The sequence below is a fragment of the Schistocerca cancellata genome, chromosome 5, assembly GCF_023864275.1.
Source record: "Schistocerca cancellata isolate TAMUIC-IGC-003103 chromosome 5, iqSchCanc2.1, whole genome shotgun sequence".
NCBI lineage: Eukaryota > Metazoa > Arthropoda > Insecta > Orthoptera > Acrididae > Schistocerca > Schistocerca cancellata.
Window position 1 is genome coordinate 475,599,638 of NC_064630.1, and position 25,508 is coordinate 475,625,145.

General features: G+C 41.8%; 1 protein-coding gene and 1 pseudogene across 1 annotated transcript in view; both read right to left on the minus strand.

Moving 5' to 3' along the window:
- The window catches only part of LOC126187308 (proton-coupled amino acid transporter-like protein CG1139), a 1,061,389-nt gene that overhangs the window by 775,786 nt on the left and 260,095 nt on the right, over positions 1-25,508 (minus strand). The window lies entirely within an intron of this gene.
- LOC126189394 (5S ribosomal RNA) lies at positions 23,867-23,984 on the minus strand (annotated as a pseudogene).

Below are 25,508 nucleotides of genomic sequence, written 5' to 3' on the forward strand. Positions count from 1 at the left end.
GAGTTACAAGCACAAACCAAGATATCTCAAAAACTTTAGGTACGGCCCTAAGTGGCATGGTGGTATATTATATATACCACCATCTAAAACCAAAATCAATACAATAAAAAATTTTAATTCATGTTTTCCTTTATTAGCAACCCCACCAGACATAGAAAATGCATGTTTTATTAAAAAATTAATTAAACATAAAATCTGTGCATCAAAGAGTTAAGTCGCACAGAGCCATTTGAACCATTTGTTGTTCTTTTTTTTATTTTTGGAACATATATGGCATTTTCTTCGTTTTCGTTTATCGTTTCGGAAATATATAGGCCTATTAGTTGGTATTGCTTTATGTGACCGGAAAGTCTGACAAGCGGATCATGATGAGACGTATGTGATGTAATGGCAACTTCCAAGTTATGCTCCGCGCATTCGTCTTAAATAATCGTATCGTCTCTTTCGTCTTCCACGATGAAAGGGCACAAGTACTTATAAAAACAAAAAAAACTTGTTGATGTGTGTAATTTATTGTTACGTAAACAAAACACCAACAGAATGGAAAAAATACTCAAGTGCTGTCGCCGGCCACTGCGAGACACTATGCACACGACACCGCTGTGGTGTCGCCGGCCATTGACTCCTATTTCGCGCACGACACCACTGTGGGAGTCTCCTGACGGCAGAGTGTTAATATGCAAACACGTTCCTTTATATATCCTTCGTGTTGGCAGTTGAAGACTTCGTATCTGAAACTTTGTGTTTAAGTTATAAGACGCAATGTAGGCTGTATTTTGACAATGGTAAATAATTTCAAATATATAGTAATACTCGTTGTTAGTGGTGTTTAATTGTTAACATTTTATTGTGAATAAGATAACTAACACGTACTGTAGTTGGCTGAATACTGTGATTTTTTTTTTAAATCGAACTGATTTTTTACATTATGTCAGACACCTGACGCGCTGATCTGTAAACTTATTTTTTGCGACTCGTATACAAAAAAAAAAAAAAAATAAAAAAAAAATCGTGTGCCGTAAAGCGTCCGTAAGTTATTTAGTTCTGTTCATTGGTATTAATCTAGTTTTAAAACGTGTAATAAGTGTTTGTGTTGCTGCAGAGCAACAGTCAGGGAACAGTACTTGAAGATTGTGAGTTGGAGTTCATTTGGAGCGATTGTACTGGACACTGAATTGGGAACTTTATGAGGCTGTCCCGCGGAACTGTAGGCTCTGAAAAATGTCAAGAGAATCGCTGAACAGGAAGCAAAGTTTTGTGTTATTCAGACTAAATTAGGTTATGTGAGATAAAAGACTATGGGGACTGAAGTAGGTAATAAGTGATGGATGAAAGGAAAAGGGGTAAAGCTCTACCATACTTGAGCTTCCAGTACCGAGCTCGTGTGGCGATTTCTGTGGATGTAATATGCATCCAGTTGTTTTTTATTTTATTTTGATAAGATTTATTGTAATATTAACTAGCTCCGACACCACCATAGTCTGCCGGCCGGTGTGGCCGTGCGGTTAAAGGCGCTTCAGTCTGGAACCGCGTGACCGCTACGGTCGCAGGTTCGAATCCTGCCTCGGGCATGGATGTGTGTGATGTCCTTAGGTTAGTTAAGTTTAATTAGTTCTAAGTTCTAGGCGACTGATGACCTCAGAAGTTAAGTCACATAGTGCTCAGAGCCATTTGAACCATTTGAACCACCATAGTCTCTCCATCAGATGGAGGTGTTAGGCGAAATTATCTGCACCATGTGTAGCTGGATGTGAGAGTCTTGGTTAACTGCACAAGATCCAGATAATGTTCCTGTAACAGCTTCATCTGACTATGAGCCTGCAGCAGCTTGAAAACTAATTAATAGTACAATACATCACATCAAAATTCAAAAACGCAACAACTGGATCCATATTATGTCCACATTAATAGACAATTTAAATCGCAGTCAGATTCTCATCAATGATGGATACAGAGAAATCCAATAGCTTTGATGTGAACTCCGATCGTAATTTACTGGTTATGAATTGCCGATTATAACTGAAGAAATTTAAGAAATTTATGAACTTAAGATGATGGACCTTGGATGTAATGGAAGAACTACGTGACATTCGGCAACTGTTGACTGAAACAGAGAAAAGAATTTCAGAAGGAACTGAACATGTAGCTTTGAGGGATGAAACAGTGAAAGAAGCAAAGGATCAAAGAGACAAAGAGACAAGGTGTGGTAGAAATGCATATATAACACAATATATGTTGAATTTAAGCAAGCAACGTCTAAAAACTGAAGTTGACAGGCAGCACAAAACTACAAAAGAGGAATTGTTAGACGATAAATCCAAGGTTGTAGAAATACGTATGACCAGGGGAAAGACAGATGCCACCTACAGGAAAATTAAAAAGACCTTTGGAGACAAGTACAAATATCAAGGCCCCAGATAGTTAACGGCACAAAGCAAAGAAGGAAAGACTGAAAGGTGGTAGAGATACGTAAAGGGTCTACACAGTGGAAATGATCTTCAAGACTTCCTTCTTACGTCTTTTTCTCCCAACTCGTAGGAACAGGGTAGGCTGTAGTAGGAATTCGTTCTTTTCCAACAAATATCCCAGCAGGCTGAGATTGGGACTGAGGGAATCCCATCTTAGAATATGTGGGAGGGGATTTTCAGTTCTGGCATTCACCTGAAGACAAAATTGGAGAAACGCAAATAACTGAGGATGTGATGGGATATTTGACTCTGCTGCGAGAAGAATTTGGTGAGGCATTGAAAGACCTAAGACGAAACAAGGCCCCTGGAGTACGCGGCATTCCCTCAGAATTAATGAGATTCTTCGTAGAGCCAACCATGAGAAAAATAATCCGCCTGGTGTGCAAGATACATGAGAAAGGCGAAATACCCACAGACCTCAAAAGGAATCTAATGATACATTTTCCAAAGAAAGCAGGTGGTGACAGATCGAAATATGACAGAACTATCTGTTTAATAAGTCATGCTTGCAAAATACTGATACGAATTATTCATAGAAAAATCGAAAAGCTTGAAGAGTTCCCCTAATTGAAGATCGGTTTGGGTTCCAGAGAAATGGAACATGCAAGGCAATACTGTCCCTACGACTTGTTTGTAGAAGATAGTAAAGGTAAATCTACATTTACAGCATTTTTACAGCTAGAGAAAGCTTTTGACAAGTTGAATTTCTAAAGGTGGCGGCGATACAATACACAGAAAGAAAAGTTATCTAGAATTTGCACAGAAAAAATCTTAGTTATAAGAGATGAAGGACATGGAAGGGCAGTAGTGGTTGAAAAGGGAGTGTTACAGGGTTATAGCCTTTCCCTGGCATTGTTTAATCTGTATATTGTGCAAACAGTAAAGTATACCAAGGAAAAAATTGGGAAGAGGATTAAAGTTTAGGGATAATAAATAAGAACTTCGAGATCTGCTGATTGCATTGTAATTCAGAGATGTCAAAGGACTCGGAAGATCGGTCGAACGGAAAGGGTAATATCTTGAAAAGGGAATAAAGGATGAACATCAACAAAAGCAAAAAGCAGTCCGTCGTCAGGCCACGAGTGGCCTACCGGGACCATACGACCGCCGTGTCATCCTCAGTGGAGGGAGGATGCGGATAGGAGGGGCGTGGTGTCAACACACCGATCTCCCGGTCGTTATGATGGTATTCTTGACCGAAGCCGCTACTATTCGGTCGAGTAGCTCCTCAATTGGCATCACGAGGCTGAGTGCACCCCGAAAAAATGGCAACAGCGCATGGCGACCTGGAAGGTCACCCATCCAAGTGGCGACCACGCCTGACAGCGCTTAACTTCGCGGTGATCTCTCGGGAACCGGTGTATCCACTGCGGCAAGGCCGTTCAACGAAAGCAAAAACAAAAAAGTAATGTAATTCAGTCAAATTAAAGCAAGGGATGTTGACAGAAATATGTTATGGAGTCATGTTACAAGACACCGATGAGTTTAAATATTAGGACATCTAAACATAAGACGATACTCTAGGTAGAGAGTAAAAGATGCAAACTGACAACAGCAAGAAAAGCGTCTCTCTAACAAAGAAATTTGTTAACATGGAATATAAATTTAAGTGTTAGACAGTCTTTTCTGAAGTTATTTGTGTAGAGTGCAGGCTTATGCAGAAGTAAACGTACATGATAGCGAGTCAGCAGATTCAAATTAATGCAGGCTGTAGTAGCTATGAAGAGAAGAAAAAGCTTGTTTAAAATGGGGTAGTGTGGAGAAGGTATATCAAACCCAATCTTAGCCTCCTCAGTCCCGAAATATCACAAATGATACCTCTAAAAATTTTTTTTTTCCTCGGGTACCTACGCAGCTGACCTTCTTCTAGCCTGTTGCATCATATAAGAATCAAGTCGAGCTCGCCACAACTCATTTGTATATCGTTTTGCCGAGCGCCACGAGGTGGCAGCACTGATCGCAGTTGCAAAACATGCCTCGGCGAAATATATGTAAAGACTTATCTTTTTCTAATTACAAATGTTTTTACATGCTTCAGTAACTTATTAAAGTTGTACAGACATTCCTCAGTTAACAGTGAACTGTAGATTTTATAACGGATTTATAAGTGTGAAACATTTGGGTATCGTATATGACATCTCGGGACTCAATGCCGACGTTGCTTACGCCAGTTTAATTGGGAATATACTGTTTTTTTTTATTGCTTCCCATGCTTACCTGCCCTGTTCAAATAATAGATCGAAACTCCGAGCATATGGCAGCAGAGGCTTTACCTTTGTGCTATGTGAGCAGTGCAAAGTGTTGTTTTGCTCCACTACCGACAGGAACTACTTAAACACATTCCACAAAACACAAAATTAAATTAGGACAAGTAATGTTAACTTAATACTGATCCATGTGGTAATGGAAATGAGCGTTTGGCGTCATTGGCCCCTTACGAGGCAGGTCCGGCCGCAATATCAAGAAACGCAACTATACTTTGAAAAACATTTCTGTGGTAATTCTGTTTAAATATATTGAATTGTCTACTTATAATCATTGAAAGATTTGATTTTAAGCGGGTATAGTGAATATCCTGAAACAGACAGCAAACGTGAGAAATATGTGTAATGCATATGACTGTTTTTTTTTGTAATACAGCAGCATGAAGCTGCAATGTTGTTTGTAAAATTGTCCTGCTTAAGTTCTGAGGCATCAAGTATGATAACATCTATAAAAAATTCAATATAGTTTCAAAATTTTTTTAGTAACATTAATTATTAACTAGCATTAACACAAAGCAATTAACATAATAGTAGCTCACTTCTATTTCTGGTACGTGCGGGGAACTTTAAATTACTTTGTCAGCTGTGGAAAATCCGACATATGAAAAAAAAAATTGTCACACATTTTTTATAATAACTAGCCATTGTATTTCTTGCCTGGCTTCGTCTCTATCTTCTTAAGAATCGTTGTCGGTTTCTCTTAATGCCTTAAACTACACAGGCTCCTGAATCATTCGATTACCTATTTTCTATGGCTTAGAACAAATGTTTAACCCAATTACAGCTCTTTTAGGTACACTACTATTTCAGATGGCGGTTGGGTTAATCGGTTGTTGGAGAATGAAATAACTAATGGTTTAAATATGTAACAACACGTGCGACAGTTTCTCTTTCAGGACCGTTACAACTTTACGCTGCCAAGAGCGGCCGCATGAGTGCTCCACCCAGCGACGGACGCGGACCGTAGTTTCATCGGTAGCCGATAGATGCCGCAGAATGCCCCGTGACAAGCCACGGCGCTGCGCTGTCTGGTGGGAAAGGGAATAATTTTTGTTCCTTCCACGTACGCTTTGGTGCAGGCGGTCAGTGTACTTATGAATCCTTACCATAGCTCTAGTACTACTACATCTCACCAAAAATGCATTGCTGTCGAGTGTTTGTGCATGAAAGCCACGGTGTTCTGATTCTTACCGCTGCTTTCCTGGCAGCATGCATGAAAGTGTTGTGTGGTGAATGGATTCTGGAAGAGGTCTGTGAAACATAGCTACATTATGTCACGAAAGAAATGGAAGATAGACAAAGCGCTACATAACTACAAATCTTTAAATAACTGAAGACCCCTGATACTGGCAACGAAGGTGGTCTACATTGTGGAGTGCTTGGAAAAGTGGGCTTCGTCTGGAAGTGAAGGTTATATTTCAACAATGTCATCATAATGTGTAAAATTTGTGCACATTTTGCGTTCTGAGATCACGAGAGAAAAGTTTGCGACTAGTTATATCGAGTCGGACGCATGCAGCAAATCCGTCTTCAACGAACGCCACGTTTCTGCCGCATGACGCTAAGGCGACACGTCAGCAGAAGTTCCTCTCAAATTTGCACACTCGTGAAAGATCAGAGGGCTTCGTATATAATCGAAAATATTTTGCCATAATTTTAATTATCTATTTGTGTCGTAGCAAGGTTATATCTCGTAGAATCGAAAATGAAGGTCCTTCAGTATTATAAGTTATGATTAATTATTGTAAAACAAAGCGCTTGTTCTCGATAATGGCAAAATAATTTACTTCTTCAGATTTCGAAAGCCAGCAAAATTTTTCTGCTAATGTCCTGAGTTGTCTGATAAAACATAATATGGGAAACAATATGAAAGTTTATGGTGTCCACTCCCTTCAGTTAATAATGTGAAGGCAGCCACATTTTTTTCAAGGGGAGGTTTAGTAATACAGGGCGATTTCATGATGATATTATAAACTTTCAGGGATGGTGGAGAAGGATAAACATATCAGTTTGATGAAGGGACCCTGGTCCGGAACCAGCCGAGTCGGAAGTTACAAGCTAAAATCACTCTGACACCTCACACAGTGGAATACATGTACCGGTACTGTTGCTTCTACGATCGTACGGTACGCAAGTTCAGACATGGCAGTATGGAACAAAACAAGCAAAAAAAGTCTAGTACGCATGGGCTCTAAAATGCATAATTACCGTTATCTTAAGAGCTATGAGCAATTGTCCATCTTCGATATTGTGACACAAATCTCTTCTACTGCAAGCTCTTTGATTTCCATATTTTTGGAGGAGATAGTATGGACCATAAGAAGAAAACAAATTTCAGTAAATATGAGTTCTAAAGTGCATTCCCTATGCACTAAGCGCACTTGTTCACTTCCGCGAAACATACCTTTTCTGCTCTCAAGGTACGTATTTAAGAGCTGATGTTTACTAGACTTTTTATTTGTTTTGGTTGATAGTACCACCTCTGAAACTTGCCTACAGCAATAATGGTAGCGGTGTATGTATGCCATTGCCAGAGGTATCAGAATGCTTTCGCTGTAACTTTCGCCTCGATCGTTTCCAGACAAGGGTCCCTAATCTCAAATTGACACATTTACTCTTCTCCATTGTCCCAGAAAGTTAATGACATCAAAATGGAATAACGCTGTACAAGGATATGAGTTGTTTGTAAACGTTTTTGTGACTGCCTCACACTTTACTGTGTACCATTCACGTGAAGCTTAGCTATGCACTTCGCATTTTGTAGATTGCAGATATGTTGATACGAATACCACTACCTGACTGTGTTGCTAATGCAAATGACCAGCTTTGAATAGAAGTAAGAAATACTTCAACAAAGAGCACAGAGAGCGTCTGGGAACCAAATTCGTTGTGTTGGTTTTCCGTAGTTTCAAAATACGAAGAACGTGTCTCGCTGCAACTCAGACGAGCTCAGAACTCAGGTGTTAGTAAACAGAAGAAGGAAAAGGAGTTGATGTAATTAGCTAAAAGAACTGTAGGTTGAGAGAAAATACAGGATTTGAGTTTTTATTTTCAGTGAGATTTTTGCCTCAACCGGTGTTTGTGGAAAGAAAACGCCAACGCTCGTGTGTGACTGTTCAGATGGTTGTACCGTCTGCATTGATGTTTACAAACTTTGCCACGAGTCGCATTCGTTTACTAACACCGATCGTGACGCTTTGAAAAGACGCCTGTTGCGTGCTTCTTTCGTCTGGGGCGAGCGCTACCGCCGTAAGGTAAGCGGGGCCACTGACCCACGGCGCGCATGCGCACGGGCTACGCAATCCTCATTGGCTACTGTCGGTTTGGTCGTGCCACGTGATGGAAAATCACCGGCTAACTTTAACCTTGTAGTTTCCCCCACCAAATTGCATGAGCCTAGAATAAGAGGTGGCGCCGCATTCATAAAAGAGGAACGCGGCGGGGAGAAGGAAAGAAAAGGAAAAAACAGAATGGAAGGTATTCAGAGAAGGGGCCGTGTGGGGGGACTACTGCCGTTATGCGACGTTGCAGAAAGGAAAGTCGCGAGCGAGCCAGCCGGTCGGGCCAGCGCGGCAGGTTAACCGGTTATAAGCGGATTTCTGCCAGCGCCTGGCTCGTTATCTGTGCTCCTTTCTGACACAAAAACGAATGCGCGCGCGTCGACTCGCGTACACTCGCTCGGCGACAAAACTGGCTCCCTGCACTCCAAGACGCCGATCTACTGCGCAGTCGTAGTAGCATCCTTTTGCTTCACAAACAATCTTTGCGTGCTGTCGCCAATTTTATGCTGCATTTCGCACACATCGTCCTCATATTCGAAAGCTTTGCGTCAAAGTTTGACTCTTTTTTTGTATCTTTAATTACCGTTTTTCTTACGATGCTTTGTTCCAGTCTGATCGTGTTTCGCGTTGTTATTGCTCACTTCTTTTACTGAATCATCTTTCGTGTAATTTTGTCATTGATGTTACCTTCATACAGTGACCCTTTCTTTCCGTTTGCTTTTGATCTTAAACAGTTATTGGCAATGTGTTAGTCTTGAATATGATTCTCTTTTATTTCAGAAACCACACTTCTTCGATTTGTCTATTTATTTAGTTTTTATGTCCTTTGGAAACACGTTTTTTTCACCACTGAAGCCACGTCTGTAACACTCATTATTTACATTTTATTTTTGACGTCTTTGTAAAATATCTGCATTGCTAATGGATGTATAGTTTTATAAAAATACGTGTGTTTCAACTTCATCCTCTTGCTGCACTTAGTCACATTTTTATCATCAATCGTTCTTTCTTCCACCACATCGCTTGGTTCAGAGAAGACATCGAGTCCCATCTCGGTAAGTACACTACAGTCGCTTGCTGGGTACGGTCCAATTGACGTTGGTCACTCACATAACGTTTCCATAGTGTGAAACACTACTGTACGTGAATCCACTCTGACGACAGACACGAACAACCACGGCGCGCTATTATTATGGACGCTAAAAGAGTATTGCCAATCATATTTTCGGTTAACTTAGATGTTATACACTATTTGTGATTATACGTAAAAATTCCACAGGTACCTCCTGGATATTTCCATAGTTGTGAACCTCTAAACCAGCAGCTGGTTGCTACAGCAGTCCCATAAGCAGGCGCATTTTGTAACTCGTGTCTCTGCTGGATAGTCACAGCAGATTTGAAGGAACTGAATCCGTGGTGTCTGAGACTTTAATGAACATTGAGATTCCTAGATTTAATACTGAGGAACTGTCGAAGCTTTACGTCTTAAGTCAGAAGACTTGTTCTTGCTGACGTTTGTAATACTTCCTCAGTATTTACTTCAGAAACGGTGATAATGACTGTCAATTTCAATAAGCAGATCTATTAATTTTTTAATTATGTACTAAACAGCTATTCAAGGTTGCCTATTCCATCCAATTTTGCTGTACCAGGAACTTTCGCTGAGAATATGAATTATAATTAATCAGTTTGCGGAAATAGCGAGTGCACGTACATTACCCTTAACTAGATGTGGGAATAAAGTGCCCAAATACTAAAATCGACTAAAAACTTTTTTTTTCAAATTTAGTGCCCTTTCTCAAATTCTGCAAAGGACCAATTTAATACATATTCTGTCTACGTTGGAGAAATAGTGTCCTCAAACAGTTATAGGGGTACACTATTGCAAAACGCAGTGCTTGAAACGTTCACTGTGGCTGCGTAGTCTTCATTTATTTAGTGATCTGAAATTTAGTGATAAAAAGTTCGTGCGATGGAATGAAATGTAGGGGACTATGAGTTTTCTTGGCCAATTTCATTGATGAAGTCTTCTCAGGTTATCATCAGCGTCATGTCGTGTTGCTAAAATGTTTCGCCCATTTTCTACTCGACATTTTCAGGTGGAATGTTGTGAAAACACAACACCAAGACTCAGCTGAACCCAAGGAAAGAAAAGTGTTATGGATTAAAAGTGACCACAAATTTTTTTGTCTCACATTTATTGAGAGCTATAATGTTTATTAGGTATACTGTATGGGGAATGAAAATTTCTTAACGTAACAGCATGTCAGCTGTGAAAGTATTGAAATTGACCTTGTCGTCGACAAAATCTCATATCCCATCTCCTCTCGAAATTTTTGTGTTAGGACTTATTCTGGGGAGAGCATTATTAGCTAAATTTTTGATCTTACACTCCGAATGGAAACTGAATACTTTCTCTCACAGCGCTGAATATTACCAGTATGAACACTGATATATCCCAGTGAAAGAAATGAGTGAAAGCAAATAACCAATGATTATATTCTCGGCATTAAATGGAAGACTGTAATTTACGTATTACACAGGAAATATGTAAATGTAGTTTAAAGTTGTCCTCAGGCGCCGGTTGGTTTGAACGCCGTACTGGTGTGCTAGGCGTGGTCCTATTGCATTTCTGGTTACATGCCTCGCTGCATTCCTCCTGCATATGAAATGACTTGTCTTGCTTCTTGTAGGGGGATATATAGTCCAATGTAGACACTGAACCTCGATGTAACTTCGTACTTTCCACACTAACAACTGATGTGTGAAGGAGATAATAATCAAAATAATAGCTGGAATGAACTCAATTATCCATACGAATTTTTGGAGTCCAAGTGTTTGTTTGTATGGTGTAATTCACTAATTACACTTACACTTACACAGCCGTGTACTGCAAGTCACTAGAGGAAAAAAAGGTTCCAAATGAATGGAAAAGAGCACAGGTAGTTCCAGTTTTCAAGAAGGGTCGTCGAGCAGATGCGCAAAACTATAGGCCTATATCTCTGACATCGATCTGTTGTACAATATTATAACATGTTTTTTGCTCGCGTATCATGTCATTTATGGAAACCCAGAATCTACTTTGTAGGAATCAACATGGATTTCGGAAACAGCGATCGTGTGAGTCCCAAGTCGCTTTATTTGTTCATGAGACCCAGAGAATATTAGATACAGGCTCTCAGGTAGATGCCATTTTCCTTGACTTCCGGAAGGCGTTCGATACAGTTCCGAACTGTCGCCTGATAAACAAAGTAAGAGTCTACGGAATATCAGACCAGCTGTGTGCCTGGATTGAAGAGTTTTTAGCAAACAGAACACAACATGTTGTTCTCAATGGAAGAGACGTCTACAGACGTTAAAGTAACCTCTGGCGTGTCACAGGGGAGTGTTATGGGACCCTTGCTTTTCACAATACATATAAATGACCTAGTAGATAGTGTCGGAAGTTCCATGCGGCTTTTCGCGGATGATGCTGTAGTATACAGAGAAGTTGCAGCATCAGAAAATTGCAGCGAAATGCAGGAAGATCTGCAGCGGATAGGCACTTGGTGCAGGGAGTGGCAACTGACCCTTAACATAGACAAATGTAATGTATTCCGAATACGTAGAAAGATGGATCCTTTATTGTATGATTATATGATAGCGGAACAAACACTGGTAGCAGTTACTTCTGTAAAATATCTTGGAGTATGGGTACGGAACAATTTGAAGTGGAATGATCATATAAAATTAATTGTTGGTAAGGAAGGTGCCAGGTTGAGATTCATTGGGAGAGTCCTTAAAAATATAGTCGGTCAACAAAGGAGGTGGCTTACAAAACATTCGTTCGACCTATACTTGAGTATTGCTCATCAGTGTGGGATCCGACCAGGTCGGGTTGACAGAGGAGATAGAGAAGGTCCAAAGAAGAGCGGCGCGTTTCGTCACAGGGTTATTTGGTATGGGTGGTAGCGTTACGGAGATGTTTAGCAAACTCAAGTGGCAAACTCTGCAAGAGAGGCGCTCTGCATCGCGGTGTAGCTTGCTGTCCAGATTTCGAGAGGGTGTGTTTCTGGATGAGGTATCGAATATATTGCTTCCCCCTACTTATACCTCCCGAGGAGATCACGAATGTAAAATTAGAGAGATTCGAGCGCACACGGAGGCTTTCCGGCAGTCGTTCTTCCCGCGAACCATACGCCACTGGAACAGGAAAGGGAGGTAATGACAGCGGCACGTACAGTGCCCTCCACCACACACCGTTGGGTGGCTTTCGGAGTATAAATGGAGATGTAGAGAAAAGTAGTGGGATACTTCTTAATATCGTTCGGAGCTCCTTTTGCCCGGCATAGTGCAGCAACTCGGCGTGGCATGGACTCAACAAGTCTTGCAGAAATATGCAACTCTGGTGCCTTTATAGCCGACTATAACTGCAGAAGTCTTGCCAGTGTAGGCTGTAGTGCACGAACTGACCTTTCAATTATGTCCCGTAAATGTTCGATGGGATTCATGTCAGGCGATCTACTTGGCCTAATCATTCACTGGAACTGTTGAAAATTTTCTTGAAATCAATCGCCAACATTTGTGGATCACTGACACGGCACATAGTCTTCCATAAAAATTCTGTCGTTGTTTGGGAACAGGAAGTCAACGAACGGCTGCAAATGGTCTCCAAGTAGCCGAACATAACCATTTCCAGTCAATAATCGGTTCAGTTGGAGCCAGCACGAGCTTGCATAGTGCCTTTTTGACAACTTGGGTCCATGTCTTCGTGGGATCTGCGCCACGCTCTAACCCTATCATCAGCTGTTACCAACTGAAATCAGGAGTGATTTGAGCAGGCCAGGGTCCAGTTGACATGGTCACGAGACCTGGAGATGCTCTGCAGGCGTTGTCGTGCTGGTAGCAAAGGGACTCACCTCAGTCACCTGCTGCCATAGCCCATCAACGCTACATTTCGCCGTACTATCCTAAAGTGTACATTCGTCCTACACTGATGGGTGCGGTTATTTCACGCAGTGTTGCTTGTCTGTTAGCACTAATAACCCTAATCTCGTTCGTTAAGTGAAGGCCGCCGGCCATTGTGTCATCCGTGGTGAGAGACAGTGCCTGAAATTCGGTATTCTCGGCACGCTCTTGACATTATGGGTCTCGGAAGATTGAATTCCCTAACGATGGGATGCACTGTGTGTCTAATTCCAACTACTAATCCGCGTTCAGAGCCTGTTAATTCCCGTCGTGCAGATATAATCACGTCGGAAATCTTTTCGCTTGAATCACCTGCGTACAAATAACAGCTCTACCGATGCACTGTCCTTTTATACCTCGTGCATGTGGTACTACCGCCATCTGTATAAGTGCTTATCGCTGTCCCATGACGTTTATAAATGCATAGCGGAACAATTTCTGTATCATGTAAGTGTGCAGGCTTTCGTGGCCATTGTCATTGAAGTTAAAATCTTCTGGGTTATTAGACCGCGTCATGTTTATTCTAAAATGATGGACGCAGTAGTGGACACCAGAAGATCCTGAGGAAGATCCTAGCAGAGGGGTGTAAACGTCGATCATTTTAGAAGAAACATGACGCGGCCTAATAACCCAGAAGATTTTAACTTCAATTTCTGTATTATTCGTGGTATATTTCAGCGTCTTGTATGTAGCGTGCTATACCATGAAAGTTACCGGATCAGTATTTACCAGTGAACCACTGAGCCTTTAAATAATCCAACTCCCTCGTATTGAACGGCCTCGAAATTCTGATGTCAAATTAGCTAATGTGTTAAATATAGTGACACTTACCAAGTAAGCGAGACAAGCCTTGGAAAAGATGTGAAATTTTGCGTAAAGTTTGTTGGAAGTCGCTAAGTGCTGTCATTATCACACACTGAATGGGATTAATCTGGGTAAACAGCTGTCTGTTTTAAGCAAAAGCTATTTTCCCACACATCTCTACGTTTACGACATTATAGTCCCTAAACTGTGACATAATTTTGCAGGTACATTAAGTGGTATGTGTGGCACTGTCTGAAAATGTTTTGCGAACAGAGTTAGTAGTAAAGTAGTAATAAACTGTCCTGCCTGATGCTGAATTCTTAACGCAGGAGCAGTGAAAATGTATTACACATCGAATGGGCACGATTTTGTGTGCGATTGCGGGAGAGGGTGATGGGGGGGGGGGGGAGAGAATATGGCGGATGTTGGTGGGTTTCAGTTTCATAAAGGTTTGGGCTTTTTAGGAAAGTCAACCACTGACAGACGTAAAATAGTGGGTGAAACTTTTTTTGCTAATTAATCATTATTAAAGAACTGCTAAAGCATTATGGAAGCTACATCAGTGAAAATTGGTATTTTACTTATCGCTTGAAAATAAAAAAAATACGTTTTTCAGTGTTTATGGAAATTCAGCCCCCTAAGGGAGTGCAATAGCGTATGAAAAATTTTATGAAATTATTTCATTATGAAACTGTATTTGGGTTTCTCTGTTAGAAATATTTCGTTATGTTAAAAATTTTTTGAACGCACTGCAAGAACACAAAAGGCAGCATTAACAAAAACTTCGGACTGCAGCTACCTCAATCACTTTTTCGCCACGTGCTTCTATGGCCTTAATGAGCGTGAGAAGTTTAGACGATGCCGCAATTTGTGAACGACATAAAAATTCGATTAAAGAAAAAGAAAAACCAATTTGTGCAAACCATGAGCGAGCGAAGCAGCGGCGATACACTAGTTACGTATATAGTGACGTAAAGAAACAATTTTCGACTATGTTCTGTGCTTCTAGCTAAGAACATGAACACAATTCAAATTGCGAGCGCATAGTGCTACTGAAAAATTCTCCAGTTCTTTGAGCACTCGATTCGCATTCGGGAGGTTAAAACCTGCGCCCGGCCATCCAGATTTAGGTTTCCCGCGATTTCCCGAAATCGCTTCAAGCAAATACCGCGATGGTTGCTTGCGATCCGTCGCGAATGACCTTGATGTCGACGAGTTGTTAAACCAAATCTTCCGTCCTTCCTTCCTCCTAGTTATTTGAATTTCGGTCTGCACAATTAATCCCCTCTAAGATTACTCCCAAAGGTTTCCACCATCAAAACGTTCGCTAATATGCAGGTTGAAACGCGATTGCGGGTGACGGAGAAAGTGAAAGCAGGGAAAGACTTACAAAAGGAAGAATTTCACGACTGACATTCATTGCGTCTGAAGAGGAAAGAAGCGGCCAGTGATAGTTTACTGGTATCGCTTGCGTTGCTGCGCGACTAGAGTTTTTTTTCTGGTATAAATCAGTGAGCTCTCACTTCTTTCAGTTCAGGAATGGCAAGGCTGTGACGCAGCATTGCTTAAAGGCAACGTGTCGAGCGGCCGCTTCGCTAGCGGCAATAATTACCGCAGGATATAGCAGGAGGACAGCAGGCGGAGACGGCGAAAGCCTAGAGCAGGGGTCGACAAACTTTTTCACAGCGGGACGGATAACTGAGAAAATGGCGAGCGGAGCGCAGGTAGGACCATCATTCTGAACAATACTCGTCAGCCAGAACGAAATCTCTGGGGAAAAAAGACGAAAAGCCGGCCGCTGGTGGCCGAGCGGTTCTAGGCGCTTCAGTCTGGAACCGCGCGACCGCTACGGTCGCAGGTTCGAATCCTGCCTCGGGCATCGGTGTGTGTGATGTCCTTAGGTTAGTTAGGTTTAAGTAGTTCTAAGTTCTAGGGGACTGATGACCTGAGATGTTAAGTCCCATAGTGCTCAGAGCCATTTGAACCATTTTTGAAAGACGAAAAACTAAGTTCAGCAATCGGTTTTAATCAGAGGAGTGGCATGCGGTGCCGAAAAAACAAGGACCACCAAAATATTTCTTTACACAAAAGTCACCAAATAAGGCGGCGTTAACAAAAAGGAATTTGTATCAGACCTAGTGAGGTCATATCCGAACATCATAAACTAAGCAGCCGAAGACGCTAGTGAAATTTGTAAAACTGACGTTCGTTTTTCGAGATATCATTAATGTTTTGTTTGGTGTTAACTGCATCCAATAAAGAGAACTGTTTCCAAATGTTCACAGGTAATCTTGTTCGATGTGCTGACTTAACATACCTCATTTTCGAAAACGTTTGCTCACAGACATAAGTTCTTCCAACTACTAATGCCATTGTTGTTGTTGTAGTCTTCAGTCCTGAGACTGGTTTGATACAGCTCTCCATGCTACTCTATCCTGTGCACGTTTCTTCATCTCCCAGCACCCACTGCAGCCTACATCCTTCTGAATCTGCTTAGTGAATTCATCTCTTGGTCTCCCTCTACGATTTTTACCCTCCACACCGCCCTCCAATACTAAATTGGTGATCCCTCGATGTCTCAGAACATGTCCTACCAACCGATCCCTTCTTCTAGGCTAGTTGTGCCACAAGCTCCTCTTCTCCCCAATTCTATTCAATACCGCCTCATTAGTTATGTGATCTACCCATCTAATCTTCACCATTCTTCTGTAGCACCACATTTCGAAAGCTTCTATTCTCTTCTTAATGCCATACCAGCAGCAAATTTCTTCAATTTTGCAACCTCAGCATTAGGTAAGCTGCGGTAAAATTCAGGAAGTTCTCCTTCTCTGTGCTTCTCTTCCAGCAACGCACCTGCTTGCAAATCAACGATCTCCAGCCGTAGTTTTTCAATCAAACGAATTCTGCAATAGAAGAGCGTCACTCTGACTTCGGTCAACATTTGAAAATCTCTCTATAAAATGCTTCTTCAAGCCATGAATAAGTTTTTTCGGAAAATCGAGACTGACATCTTCGACGACTGTAGCACAGAATTCTATGAAACAGTGAAAATAAGAAAACCTTTTTCCTCCCAGCTGTGATTCAAACAGTGAAAACTTCCTTTGTAATCCTTTGAGAGAGATCACAGACAAGGTTATCCCTTCCTGAATTTTCAAGTTCAGTTCGTTCCTGTGGGATATGATGTCGGGCAAAAATGATCTGATAGGGTCTGATAGCTAGGGATCAGCTCTATCGCCTTCAGTGAGAAAAACAGCCGTTTCGTTTCCGAGCTTGTAAAAACGAAACAGGACGCTGCTGCAGCTGAGCGACCGCACAGTCTTGTGGTAAGCAAGTCACAGAATTTCTTTTAGAAAAGCCTGAAATGGACGGTGACTGAGTGCATAGCCTGAATGAAAATCACAGCAGACGTTACTCTTTTCAGTAAACAAAAATATCTAAATTCTTCCCACTGAGTGCTTGCTGATAAATGATGCAGTTTATGAACGGAGTATCCGGAATTTGTAGATATTTATGAGTCATGATCATTGAACACATTTGACACATAGCACCAGGATGTGGACTCGTTCAAGAGATATTCAATTTTATATGCATGAACTTTAGTTGCACCGGCTGCTCTTACGGTAGTGGTTTTGTTTCTGTAATTCGATTTTAGATTTGATTCAACTCGAAGAGCGCTTCGGTTGAATGCTGTCAGAATGAAATATTACAAACCATCCATATATGGCATAATACGTTCTCACCATTTTCGAGATGACACAGACGGAACATCAGTTTCGTCACTCCGTACTAAGGAAAATGCTGGATTTCGAAAGCAGCCTTTTCACATTACACACTTCGCTTCTTGGTTATTCTAAACCTGCAACAAAAAGGAAGTTATCTTAAGAAGGCCAAATGCGTCGTATTACTGCATCAAATATGCCTTTAAGATCAGAAAAAGTCTGCAAATGCCTTCGTCTCATCGTGTTTTGCATGAAAGCACTGTGGAGTTAACTGTTAAAAAAAATTATTGTGGTAAGAATGGAAGCAATCGCAAGTAGCAGTCCGCTGTTGTTTAGGGCCACCCTTTATTATAGAGCAATTCAGTACGTTTTTGTCGCAGTAGTACTGTCGTGAAATGCGTTCTCAAAGCAAAGGCACTATTATCAGCTACTGTTATCTGTAGTACAACGGACTCAGAAAAGTAGTAAAATCCCTTTCCAGCTGCTGGTGTGGTGTTAGTAAGTAACAGGTTTTGCTGCTAGGTGGCTCTCTATACGCTGTTGCGAATCAGTTGTGTTCGACTTGGGAGTGTTTGTTTTCACGAATGCTAAACCGAGTAACATGAAATGTTTTTCGCTGTTAAAATTCTCCAGACGTGTCGTATACTGGCTGTGGTCACTGAGTCTTTATGGCTGCACGGTTCAAACCACTAATTTTTTTGGTTATAATTTTTTCCGCTTTTAACTGCTACAACTGTGTTCTGTTATGAAATACTTATTTGCTGGTTCAGATTGTTAGACTTCAGAAAACCGTTTACATTGGTTGTTGATATCTGAACAGGGGCGCAATATCTTGAATTTAATGAGCTACCACCAAGAGGATTTAATATACACTACTGGCCATTAAAATTGCTACACCAAGAAGAAATGCAGACGATAATCGGATATTCATTGGACAAATATATTATACTAGAACTGGCATGTGTATACATTTTCACGCAATTTGGGTGCATAGATCCTGAGAAATCAGTACCCAGAACAACCACCTCTGGCCGTAATAACGGCCTCGATACTCCTGGGCATTGAGTTAAACAGAGCTTGGATGGCGTGTACAGGTACAGCTGCCGATGGAGCTTCAACACAATACCACAGTTCATCAAGAGTACTGACTGGCGTATTGTGACGAACCAGTTGCTCGGCCACCATTGACCAGAAGTTTTCAATTGGTGAGAGATCTGGAGAATGTGCTGGCCAGGGCAACAATCGAACATTTTCTGTATCCAGAAAGGCCCGTACAGGACCTGCAACACGCGGTCGTGCATTATCCTGCTGAAATGTAGGGTTTCGCAGGGATCGAATGGAGGGTAGAGCCACGGGTCGTAACAAATCTGAAGTGTAACGTCCACTGTTCAAAGTGTCGTCATTGCCAAGAAGAGGTGACCGAGATGTGTAACCAAAGGCACCCCATACCATCACGCCAGGTGATATGCCAGTATGGCGATGATGAATACACGCTTCCAATTTGCGTTCAGAGTGACAACGCCAAACACGGATGCGACCATCATGATGCTGTAAACACAACATCCGAAAAAATAACGTTTTGCCATTCGTGCACCCAGGTTCGTCGTTGAGTACACCATCACAGGCGCTCCTGTCTGTGATGCAGCGTCAGGGGTAAACGCAGCCATGGTCTCCGAGCTGATAGTCCATGCTGCTGCAAACATCGTCGAACTATTCGTGCAGATGGTTGTTGTCTTGCAAACGTCCCCATCTGTCGACTCAGCGATCGAAACGTGGCTGCACGATCCGTTACAGACATGCGGATAAGTTGCCTGTCATCTCGGCTGCTAGCGATACGAGGCCGTTGGGATCCAGCATGGCGTTCCGTATTACCCTCCTGAACCCACCGATTCCGTATTCTGCTAACAGTCATTGGATCTCGACCAACGCGAGCAGCAATGTCGCGATGCGATAAACCGCAATCGTGATAGGCTACAATCCGACCTTTATCAAAGTCGGAAACGTGATGGTACGCATTTCTTCTCCTTACACGAGGCATCACAACAACGTGTCACCAGGCAACGCCGATCAACTGCTGTTTGTGTATGAGAAATCGGTTGGATACTTTCCTGATGTCAGCACGTTGTAGGTGTCGCCACCGGCGCCAACCTTGTGTGAATGCTCTGAAAAGCTAATCATTTGCATATCACAGCATCTTCTTCCTGTCGGTTAAATTTCGCGTCTGTAGCACGTCATCTTCGTGGTGTAGCAATTTTAATGGTCAGTAAAGTACTTTGTTCATGGCAAGATGTATGTTGCTAATGAGAACGCATCTATGCATTTTCAGTTACTCACTGTGGAATATTTTACTAATGAAGCATAAATGTTTATTCAGCGGCCCCAAAATGCAATAATGCGAATAAACTGATTTCTTTGGGATGAGCCCATAAAAACTGTTTTACAAATGCTTAAACTGTAAATTACAAATCTAATTCCGTCTTTTTATGCAAATCGAGGTAGCGGAGTGCTTGGACAATGGACTTGAATTTGGGGGGATATTGGTTCAGCCTGACGTTTGGCCATCCAGATTTACGTTTTCCTAAATAGCTTAAGACGAATACCATGCTGGTTCAGATGAAAAGGTGATGGCCGATTTCATTCCCCAATGCTTCCAAAATCTGAACTTTTGCCCCATCTCCAATAACCTCATCATAGATGGGACATAAGCCGTAATCTCCCTTCCTTAGTTTCATTCATTGTTCACTAACTTACTCTTTTGATAATCATATGCAGCACTGCACAATTTACGTTTAACAGACGCATACCACATGCCTTGTTTCTCCTTATTTCATAATCAAGTGTGGAATAGGAAATTCCGACGCTCTGCGTCCACACATTGCTTGTGCCCATTTGTTTTCTATTTTTAACAAAAAGAAAGAAAAATACGACGTTCGTCCAATTTTCACTGTTCACTCGCAACACAGGGGGATTGTACTGGAAGTAAATGCCTGTTGTCCCAGCCTAACATGCGAAGGGCACCATTGTAATTTCTCTGGAGTGTACGCAGCGCGACCTTGGCGCTGCTGGACAAGCATTTCGTCGAACGGTCTGCTGTATATAGCTTTGAGCCTGAAGCACGCTGCAAGTGCAACCAAGGTTCGTTGTAGCCGCTGGCATTCGCACGCTCTCTTGTATACCATCTCTCCGTTATACTGTGCACGTTGCGTAGTGAAGGGCTGTAAGCTCTCTTGTGAAAGTAGCCTGTCATTACAGCCAAAGAGCGGGTTATAGTCCATCAAAGTCTCTCGTGTTTGGCTGGTTTCTTCTTTTACTGCATAGTATTCCTTTAACGTGTTATTGACGTTAAGAAATAAGAAACATTATCTTCTGTGTTAGTATGTGAGTTAATTACTATCTTTTTTCGAAAGAAATAACATATATACAGCTGTGCTCGACAGGGCTGTTCAAATGGTTCAAATGGCTCTGAGCACTATGGGACTCAACTGCTGAGGTCATTAGTCCCCTAGAACTTAGAACTAGTTAAACCTAACTAACCTAAGGACAACACAAACATCCATGCCCGAGGCAGGATTCGAACCTGCGACCGTAGCGGTCTTGCGGTTCCAGACTGCAGCGCCTTTAACCGCACGGCCACTTCGACAGGGCTGTTAGGCTAACACAGTACAAAGTCATCAGTTAGATATTTCCGCTGAACTTCTTACGGAATTTGTGACTAAGGATCGGCAACATGATTCTACATATTTCTTTGCGCATGGGTGAGCACCAAATACGCATTTATTAAATGAAATCATTTTTCCTGCGGGGATATATTTTTCAAAATACTTCGCAGGTGGTCAACTTCGGAACCATTATCGTTTTCAAGTACACCATCAGGCACACAAACGTACTATCAAGCATACATTCACAACAGATGGTACAGTGTTCATTAGACGTTCAAAACGAAGAAGAAAAAGGAGGAAGACGAGGAGGAGGTGGCGGAGGAGGAAGGAGGAGGAGGAAGAAGAAAACGAAGTAAATGATGATTATGGTTTAACATTCCATTGACGAACCATTGGAAACTGATCACATGTTCAGAGTAGGAAAGGGATACTGAATATAAGCGACTGTGTTGTTTTATTACGAACTATCCTGTCGTTTGCCTCAAGCGCTGTTGGGAAATCATCGAAAATATAAATGTGGATGGCTGGGCGGCCATCTGAACCACCATCCCCCCGAATGCGACTGCACGAATGCTGAGACTACTCCACCTTGTCCGGTCATGTTCAGTCCATGTCGTGTATTTCACATAGAGTCCCAGTAGGCCACAAAACCATTGCCTCAATGACATAACACCAAACTGAGAACAATAACGTACACGCAGACCTGTGTTTATAAAGCCTTTGCATTGCTGTAGCTTCCATCATTGAATGTACTCCACTTGCTGTAAGTACGTTGCGACAATCGTTTGCGGGCTTTCTACCTACCAGGTATATGTGTGGTATGTAACGCATCTTTGAACGACTTGATCACTATGTGCAGGATATTAAAACAGCGTTCTTGATGGTAAACCCATGTTTGACGGTCTACTCTGAATTGACTAGACGCGAGGCATTAAAAAATACGACCTTGCAGCATAATGATTTCACGTCTTATTCGATCTGTCCGTGTGTAGGTTTCGTGATTATTAATCGTCTTTTGTGCAGTAATAAAACAAATATCAACGGAGTAACAGAACGTACCAAACAGAAACAGGATAGATACACAAATTTAATCTCTACACAATGTCAGCACCACTTGGAATGCTGTCGCAGTATGTCTCATCTTCTTGTCTCACAAACCAATCAAATGGTTGAAATGGCTCTGAGCACAATGGGACTTAACTTCTGAGGTCATCAGTCTCCTAGAACTTAGAACTACTTAAACCTAACTAACCTAAGGACAACACACACATCAATGCCCAAGGCAGGATTCGAATCTGCGACTGTAGCGGTCGCCCAGCTCCAGACTGTAGCGCCTAGAACCGCTTGGCCACTGTGGCCGGCCACAAACTAATCCCATGCGCTTCAGCTCTGCATCCAAAGACATCTTTTCAAACGTTACTTACTGAGTGTCCCTTAGATTTGTTGATTCCCTATCCATGTTGTCCTACATGACCGAGCTAGGTGGGGCAGTCGTTAGCACACTGGTCTCGCATTCCGGAGGACGACGGTTCAAACCCGCGTCCGGCCATCCTGAGATAGGCTTCCTGCGATTTCCCTAAATCGCTTCAGGCAAATGCCGGGTTGGTTCCTTTGAAAGGGCACTGCCTACTTCCTTCTCCATCCTTTGGATGGGCCGATGACCTCACTCTTTGGTCCCTTCCATCAAATCAACCAATCAACCATAGAAACATGTTTTCTGTTAAAACCAGTAAACCTCCGATTCTTTAAAGAATCGAACTGCCATGTACAAGACTGCTTCGGGTCTCTGATTAAAAACGAGTTAATGTGTTAAATATTTGACCTTGAGCATGTAAGCGAGAATAAGTATAGAGAAGGTTTGAAATCATTGCCGGAACTCCCCAAGTGCTCTTATGAATCACTGTAGGAATATGGTCTGAGTCATCTTCGCTCCATTTTAAGCAAAAAGCGAGTATTCCACGCATCTAAATGTTTATGGCGCCGTATTTTCTGAACAATGTTTTGTACAATGATTTAATTTTGCATGTTCATTCAGTGGTATACTTGGATACTGTCTGCAAACTGCGTTGCGAACAGCTACGTCTGGTGCTTAAGTTTTACTACACTGACAGCTAAGATGGAGTAAGCGATAAAGTTTCTTTCCTTTCATTATTTTGTGAGGGTGTCATCGAGAAAAAGTTTTGTAAGGATTTGAAATTGTGTGCAAAGTTTATTCGAAATTGCTGAGTCCTCTCATTCTCAAATACTGGCTGAGTAAAGTCCGGGTATTTGCGAGCCGTCAGTTATGCTGCCTCATGACAAACACACGGTTCCTAACTGTAACATTTGTCTTACTGTGTTCAACTTTCAACATAATATTGTGCCTCTTAATGATTATGACAGCATTTAAATCTTAAAATTCCGTCCATAGTTACGCGCAATATTGTAAATCACATTTTTGTTTCGCCTGGAAGCTGTTAGACAGGCAACTTGCAGTTGGTGCTGTGTTCCAGGATAGTCGTGTAGGCCGGTATGACTCTGTCTGAATAGGCCTTGGAAGGCCCAACGGTACCGACCGGCCGCCGTGTCATCTTCAGCCCTCAGGCGTGACAGGATGCGGGTATGGAGGGGCATGTGGTCAGCACACCGCTCTTCCAGCTGTATGTCAGTTTTCGAGACCGGAGCCGCTACTTCTCAGTCAAATAGCTCCTCAGTTTGCGTCACAAGGACTGAGTGCACCCCGCTTGCCAACAGCGCTCGACAGACCGGATGGTCACCCACCCAAGCGCTAGCCCAGCCCGACAGCGCTTAACTTCGGTGATCTGACGGGAACCGGTGTTATCACTGCGGCAAGGCCGTTGTTTAGGCCGGTGTGACGTCTGACTTTGACGAAGTTCCTTACTACACTACGAAATTTTACTTGACAAATAAACTTCTTAAAAGAAAATTTGTTAGGCCGGTATGACACTATCAAATTTTCTTTTACCTATTTTATTTGTCAATAAAATTTCGTAGTGTAATAAGGAACTTCGTCAAAGTTAGGCATGCGCTTTGCCATAGATTTAATCAAAGAAAGCGTCCGTCTTTGTTTGCTGCATGGAGCAACGTAACCGTTTTGAGCGCTAACATCGCTGCAACCGTCTAACATCTAATGTGTCTCAACGTGCCTTCGAAATTTACATGGTGCGTCACATTGTGGTGAAATAAATAAAAAATTAAATTTATTGATTTTTTGAAAAGAGAAAAAAATTATGGGTATGGAACTGTAACTTTAGAGTTTTTGACAGGCTTTTTTGTTACGGACTGTATTGACCGGCTTGAATGTGGACAAATTCAGTGCTGAGTGAAATTTGCCTGTAATATAATTTACAATTCCGATTAATTACATTTTTGAATTCTACGTCATCTTAGACGTAGAATTAGCCCTTCTGCCACAATATTAATTCTTTAGTCGCCATCGATGTTCTTCTCTTTGTAGACCGTGTGTCTCCCTAAGTCGGCATCGGTTTACTTCACGAAGACGGTGGAAATCAAGGAATACAATGCTACGTCGCTTTAAATAATTCTCGTAAAACTTAGATACTTCTCACTATTTTCTCTCCTCGTCGCACAAACCATAAATACTAACAAGATGGCTACCTTTCCACACACACCACAAATTAGGCTCATCCTCGACAAGATAACAATCGAAAGTGAATCTTAACTCCTTCCTGGAGTATGAAACGAAAGAGAATCCAGTATGAACATTACAGAGATTATATTCTACATCCCTCTCAATTTAATCCTTGGCGCAGCCTTTAAGGTATTGTATGTCTCTGCGTCGGAATGTGTCATTACAACATCTACAGTGAAAATGATAGAAATGTACGGGGCATAGGAAGCACTGTATATCTTGCGGCATCCCGAATAAAAAATAGAATAAGAAGAAGCGGGAGTTATAAAAATTGCGGATGCCGTTAGCCGTGAAGTACGACTAAGATGTACCCCAGAAGATATGAAGGAGAACGTCTACAATTTTTGTAAAAATAAAAATATATCTTAAGAACTACAATATGTAATAAAAAAGTTATTTGCCTTCAGAAATTCTTCCTTCAGTGCATTAGAAATAGCTTCACACGTTTCTGGTATTACATTCGTGAATGTACACTGTAGTATTCGAGTGCTGTCTTGTAAACTAGAGTAACTTTCTCCTGTTGCAAGAAATCGCAGTGTAACGGTAAGCCTGTCTTTTGCGGATATAGCATTTCTGAGGTGAGTGTACTGCTTCTTAACAGGTGGAGACACTTTCTTGAGCACATATTGAAATGTACTCTCGTCTAGCCGCAAGTAATTCTAATATCACTTTACGTCCTCGACTCGCAGCTCCCGTAACAGACTTTTTTGGACG